We start from the raw sequence: 7,423 nt of genomic DNA on the forward strand, positions 1-7,423 counted from the left end.
CAGCCCTAAGCACAGAGATGCCAGTGACACTTCTTCAGGGCCTTTAAACTGGTGGATATGATCTTATTTTGGCTTGTGACAAATCCCAGTGATGAAATGTCAGCAGTGTTTACACAGAAGTCTTCCTATCAGAGACAGTGCAAAATTAACCCTTTCTAGCACTGCTGTCAAGACAGAACAGAGCCGTTGTGTTCTTCTGCAAGGATCAAGCTGGCAGACAAGAAGGAAATGGTTGTGGAAGTATTGCCAAACACCAATCTGGAGGGCAGAGACCCTGTGAAGCTGACCACACTCTGTGTGACAAACTGAACAAGATGTGACTTGCTTGAGAGTTGTCCTGGGCAGAGTTTTCCAGACATACCTGGTGAGGGCAACATCAGAATTTGTCCACAGTTCCTCAGTGGAAGTTTGAACCAAAATCACAGCTATCTTCCAGGCACAGTTTGCCACTACATACGCCATGTCCACATCTCTCAGCTTCTGTAGGATAGTTTAGGTGTGAGACAAAGCTGGACAAAGTTTCAGTGGGAAACTTGAAATATATTTTGCCATGTAAACCCCTGACTGTGCATTAACAGCACACATGGCGGTCTAGGGACATAAAGGCAGACACAGCCCACCTCAAGGAGCAGGCAGCGGAAGAGAAGCTAACAGGATCCTTCTGTCAAAGATCCTGACTTTGTTGAGCATTAGGTCTACAGTGTATATTATATCACTACAATGACTGAAAAAGTCCATGAAAGAAGCAGAGGATCTGCAAGAGCAGGGAGTGGGTAGCCAGAGCTGAGCCAGGCGGCAGGTGGCAAGATGGGAGGAATACACGAGTGGTAGAAAAGCACTAACACTTCCCTCAGTAAGAAGCACATCAAAACGGCCTAGGAGAAAATGGGACCTGGAGATCCAGTTGCAAGAGAGCAGCCAGTGGAGGTGTCTAAGTGAGGAGAGCTGAAGGCGTCTCTGCAGGGGGAAAGCCGCAGGTGACAGGTACAGTGGTGTCCCACGTGAGGTTAAGGTAAAGAGGGAAGCAGGAGAGGGAAAAAGGAAAATGTTTTGTGCAGACATGATGCAGAGGAGAACTTTTTGTAACTGCAACATTAGAAAAAACAGGAGGAAAGAAGAGGATTTTAAGAGGGTCAGAGAGGGTGAAAGAGTGGAACTGGTCCCCGCGTGGGCCTGGGAGAGCAGAGAGAGGACAGCCCAGGCTGGTACGGTGGGGAAGCACAAGGAGACAGCAGCAGCCCAGCCACGAAAAACACTGTTGTCTCGTGCCTCTTGCTGGAGATGGAGATGGAGCTCTGGCAACAGCTTTGGCTGGAAACTGTGCTGGAAAATCACAGAGCCTCTCCCGCACTGCAGCAGGAGCAGTTTGTGAACTGTGTCACCCTGAGGTCAGGAGATAAAGGGAGCAGGGGATGCCTTGCACAAAACAGGCAAACTCTGGGAGGCAGGAAGCCTTGTGCAAACCTGACGTTTTACTGTTGCTAACTAAAATAGCTGTAAGGTTGAATTGTAGGAATAGGCCAGCTTTGAGCTTATGTGGCAACACACATATAGGTTTATAGGCTTTGCTGCTTTCTTGTAGGCTTTTTGGGGGGCAAAGGGGAGTGCTAGCTGTGCCAGCGAAGCTGTGGTGTTCCCTGCACTGGTGAGGGAGGAAAGTGTTAACAAGGAAAATATTACTTAGTCAGAACTATTATCCTGGCTCTTTCAGAGACTTTTTACAGCATCACCATCTTTCTTCTTCCAGATATGCTGAGCGATTCTAGATCCTGTGAAAGTTTAAGGTAGGTACAGACATTTAGCTGCTCTGAAAAGTATTCAGAATCATCCTCCCTGTGTGAGCTCTGTCCTTAAATGCTGTATGGACACAACTGCCCTGTGCCTCAACTCTAAAATGCAAGCTCAATTAACATAACCACCAAAGGCCGTTACGGCCTCTGTGTCTCAGCTCATGCTTTGGCAAAATGCAGGTACCTTTTACACACAGACAAGTATGACAAGGCATAAAGCTTCATACCTAACGCCAGACACGCCAAAAAGCCAAAACACAGTGAGAAGAAAGAGAAAGATAGGAACGGGAGGGCTGGCAAAAAAAAAAAAAAAAAAAAAAAGGGTGAGAAAAGCAGAATGAGTATATTGGAAAAAGAAATTGCCTGTGTGGGGGCGGAAGAGAGGCACACATGAGGGGCAATCTGGTGCCGACAGGATCTTGTTGAAATGTCCCATATGCTTTGCCCTCCCCTGCAGCAGTGGCTCTTCCAGGGAGCAGGCGCTGCAGGGGCTGAAGCCTGCCGCCGGCCGGCAGGGCAGGAGCTGCGGGGCCGGCCGCAGAGCCCGGCTGTGCCTGCCGGCTGCCGCGCAAACGGTGCTTTTCCGAGTGGGGTGAGAGTCAGGAGGCAGCTCACTCTCTGGGCTTCGCTGAATTGTGTGGTTGCGTATCAAAAACGTTCAACAAATCCAGGCAGTGCTCTTTGTGCTCTATGATGTCACCGGAAAAAATAGATGGAAAGGTGTTATACTGGGGACAGAAGGGGTCTGGATGTTCCCTTCCCGACACGCTTTTCCTCTTTTAGGGCTTTGCTTTAGGTTTCAAATGCCCTTTATAGAGAGAATCTGCAGTCCTGTTCCTGAGGCTTTTGGGTATCCAAACTCCTCTCTCCTTGCTTTTTGGTCACTGGTTGTGCTCCTCAGAGGCCATTTCGTCATGTTGTAAGGTAAGACAAGGCTGTGACCCAGATTCTGGTCTCTTGGGTGCTGTGGCTCAGCTGCATATACTAATGTTGCTTGGGGTTTCACTGTTTCCACCCTTCCTACTGTTCTTGTAAATTTGATTTCCCACTGCAACACATAAAGAGCAACAATACACGCTCCGAGGCATCGTCTCTCACCTCTTTGTCCTCAGCCATGAGAAAAAGTCTCTTTTAAAAACACCTTGCTTGTATTCATTCGGCTTCTGCTCTTTTTCATATTATTTAATATTTTCGTTGCATTTTTTCTGGGATTCTTTCCCCAAGACCTTAGATAAACCACAGAACACTAAACAGAGCTGCAGTTGCTTCCCGGGACAATAAAAGCTAAGGGTCAAATGAAGAGGAAAACATCACTTCAAGGTAGGCCTATAAAATCTTGTGCATTTCAGGGGCAGTGCGGGAGTCTGCAGCACAAGTGTCTGACTAACAGCTGGTTGCCATGTCCTACAAACACTTTTCCTGCTGCAAGTACATTGGAAGGCATTTTTAAGGCCAGTGCCAGCTAAGGAGAGTCAGCCCAACAGGCAGCACCAAAGGATCACGGGAATCTTGAATGCAGAATAATTCCCAGAGGAGCCTTTTGTATTTCACATGCCACAGTATTCTTCAGAATTTCACAGAGCTTTACACCAAATAACAATACGTCATGTATCTGTGTTATTCTGTATTTTTCACTGGTTCCTTACAGGGCCCTCTCTGTCCCTCTCCACTTGTTTACTCAAGGGCAAGCAACTGGAATTACATATCCCTTGTGCTCGTCAATCGAGAGAACAAATTATTGTCTGCAAATCTTTCTGGTTACCTACAGAGCAGGGAGAGCAAAACAAGCATAGATCCAGGCATGGCTTGAGAAGAGAATCCCCCTAGTCGTGGCCAACTTATTTGTTGTCATGAGAGACAATAATAATGCTAAAGATGAAACAGACAACACAGTGATGACAACTTTGTTCCTTAGAAAGGTATAAAGGATTTTAAAAGGTTCTAAAATATTTTCCAAAGAGATTACTTTGCCCATGACAGAAATGTGGCAATTGCTGTGGTAGGACACCACAGCTGGGGAGTAATAGCTCACCGCTTCATTCTACTGTCTGGAAGGGACATATGAACATCTGATCCCATTTCACCAAGTCATCTTCCATACAAAGCTTGTGTCTATGTGCTGTTTCTTTCTTAACATTCTTCTTCTGAATGTGCGCATCGCATCTGCCCCACACTAATATTTTTTAAAGGCTTTAAGGTTTCTGCCCGACATCTTCTCTGCATGAAGTCCCTTTCTTCAGACAACTCCAGAATACTTTGCAAATATTTTTATTGTAATTCCGGTGGCCACAGCATAGGGAGCATTCAGAAGGACACAGCTCACTGGACTGGAGTGATGGGGAGGGTGGAATTCAGCCCCCTGCACGCTTCACCAGGCTGTGCCCTGCCAAGCTTTCTTCTGCCTTGCCTCCTTGGAGCTGCCCTGCGCTTATGAGTTAAAAGAAAACTGCAGCCATATTACAGAGGCCAGCAGCATGAAAGTACAGTGCGAGAAGCACTTGTCACCATGAATAAACAGTGAAATGCATTTTTTTTGAAGTTGCTAATTCCACTTGGCATTTCTGAGCCCAGCATTGGAAACATCCATCTTGTTAAAAACTGATGTCATTTGTGACACTAGTAGTATTAGAAGAGACTGCAAACAAGTTTTCAACCTGCTTTAATAATGATTTAACAACCAGGAAAGTAATCAATATTTTAGGGATAAATTTTCCACTGTGCCTTTAGCAGACTCCATTTCTGCCCATGCAGAACCATGTGTACAGATCTGCAGGTGAAAATACCTGAGTGCACGTGTCAAAAATGTACATGTGAAATATTACCCATGCAACACTTACTGCCCAACACTGAGTTTATATTGTGAATTTGTAAAGTGAATTAAAAATCCCTTTGTCTTTCCCCAGTCTCTGATAAAACCAATTCCATCTATCTCTCCGATGAATCTATAAAATAAGTCTTTATACCTGTTTTCTCTTACATATTTTTGTGCTTAAAAACAACAAAAAAAGCTAGGGAGTTTTTGATATAGCGCAATATCTAGCACAAGGCACCATAATGTCATTTACTGATAGAATTGGATGACATTTGGATTTCACATCCTGGTCACAAAATGAGATTATGGCATTCTAAACTGCTTGGGTAATTGATGTGCAGATGCTTTTTAAAAAAGTGGATAATCCAAACTGATTGGTTTACAAAGGAAAAAAAAGGGAAAGGAGCTCAAGTTTCTTCCTTTTTTAATGCTGATTCATTCCATAGCTATGTGACTGAAAGCAGAAGCCTTTCAAATGGCTTTGGGGGTTTGTTTGTTTGTTTTTGCTGAGTGAATTGTTCTTATGCAATTTCACTCTTACATAAGAAATATTCTTATAAGATTATTTAATCATTGGCAAAGTTCCTGAAAAGGTAAGTGTGGAATCTATGTCCTCCCTTCTTGGGAGACATAGACTAATATTTTCTGAAGTAAGTAGTGATTAGATTAGTTAGTGTCTTAAATTAGCCTTTTTTTTTTTTACTGAATAGTGCTCTGAACTTTCCAAACCTGAGTCACTCAAAATCACTACTCCCCTCAAAAGTCTTGGTCCTGCAGTAAAATTCTGTGTATGACCACATTTCCCTAAGGGTCTTTTTAATGTATCACCAAGCTAGATGACTTTAGGCTCCAAAATACTCACGTTGTTATTGATAGTAAGTCATACTAAAGCTAATAGTAGCATAATGAACTTTTGTTGGTTTATGAGACGCTTAAAAAAAAAGATTATTTTAGATAGTCTTTTAGATAATTAGAAAATAATTAGACAAAGTATATCTGAAGTGTCAATTTCTGAGGGCCTCACTCCATGTATGTTCAATTCATTAAGTCACATTCTCACTTGGAAGTTAATGGGAGTCTCTTTACCTATAGCACTGTAAGATTTGACCCAAGGTTTTGGACACCACAATATTGATGAATAATTTTGCCAGCTTTTTTCTCACAATTAAAATCTTTGTGGGTATTTGGCCAGCCAATGTCTCGTGGTGGTAATGTTAAAAATCTCGTTTATGTCTAGCAAGACTAATAGCTACACTTTCATTTTAGAGCACATGTGAGAAAAACACACCTTCGGAAACTGATGCTTAGCTCACCTGGAGCTGGATTAGTGACTATTATTAGGGGCAAGGCAATTGGATTATACCACGCGGGAGCTGCTCTGAACTTTAGCTCAAAACTTGATGTCACATACAATAAAGTGTAAAAAGAACCAAATGACCGCATGGACAGCTTTACGACGGGGAGGCTGGGAAGGCAGGGAGGGGATAGCAGAGCTGCTGGGGAGCTGCTGGAGTCTCCACCTTGGGACGCTGGGCAGAAAGCCTGGCCCAGACCGCAAGCCACAGGTGGGCACTGCTGGGCCAGGCGTGGTGGAAAGCTCCAGATGTGCGCTCAGGGTTGGCACTGTGCCCTTCTCTGTCACTGCGTGGTGCTCAGCTTTGTGGGGAGGTTAGGTGGGAGGAGAAGGGGCCCCTCACCTATGGGACAGACGTTGAGTTGAGCAGCATTTGCTAGCAAGCGGCAGAAATGAATGGGGAGGTGGTGACCAGCTGTGGATAGAGCACAGCGCAAAAAGGATTCAGACTGCAAATGACAAGAAGTGAAAATGGGGAAACCCCGACACAGGGATTTTGCTTAAATAATGTGCTATGGTAAAAGCTAGCTCAGGTGGGGGATCTGAGATGGAAGTTGACAGTAGGAGTCCCAGAAAGCGAAATGTTTCCTTTCCTCTAGTCTTTCCTCTAAATTTATCTCAGATTTCATTTGAAACAGGCACTGTATGGAAAGGAATATCCTTTTTCTGACTACCTATTCTCCAACTTTCACTAATTCTCAGAAAACAACAGATATGACCCTACTGGTCATTCAAGACATTATTGACTTGGATCATTTGTGTGCCCATATATATGTGTGCATGTGGGTGAGCAGGTATGTGAGAGAGTCTGTACTCCCAGTCCCAAGTACAAAGCACCAGCCTGGTATTTCTAACCTAACTTAAATTTGGAAATCTGTGAAGTAGAGAAAATGTTTTCTTGTGTGTGGTGCAGAGACACCCTTTTGGGAAGTACAAAGGTTTAGGCAGGATGTCATGGCTATGAAGACAAATGTTTCAGTCATCCTTCTGAGCCTGTTTCCAGTTATTTAAGCGAGTGTCTACTCGTGTTCTTGCAAAGAAAAGCCTTCAAAATGTGAAGCAGGCAATGGCACTCGGTCCTGGCAGAGGGGCTGATGCAGCTGCTGGGAGGTGCAAATGGCACTGGTCCATGGTGCAGGGTACAGCATGGTGTCATTTTGTCCTACGACCCAGTCAGGCTCAGCAGCCAAGCAGGGGAGCCCCGTCCACAGTTGGATGGGAGATGAATTGGGAATCCTTGGTGTAGTGCAATGCTGAGGAAGGTCTAACTTCCCACTGAATGGGAGAGTGATGCCAAGAGTAGGGTGTTGTCCTGGTGAGCTATGCAAGCCACACACAAAAAGGGGATGAAAACAAGTCTTTGCTCTCCACACTGGGCTCAAGGGGCTGTCCAGCCAACCTAAAGTTGCAGTATGATGTTCCAGTCAGCTGGCGATTATGGAGACTTATTTGTCCCCCCAAGAGCTG

This window comes from Aquila chrysaetos, chromosome 4 (genome assembly GCF_900496995.4).
Source record: "Aquila chrysaetos chrysaetos chromosome 4, bAquChr1.4, whole genome shotgun sequence".
Classification (NCBI taxonomy): Eukaryota; Metazoa; Chordata; class Aves; order Accipitriformes; family Accipitridae; genus Aquila; species Aquila chrysaetos.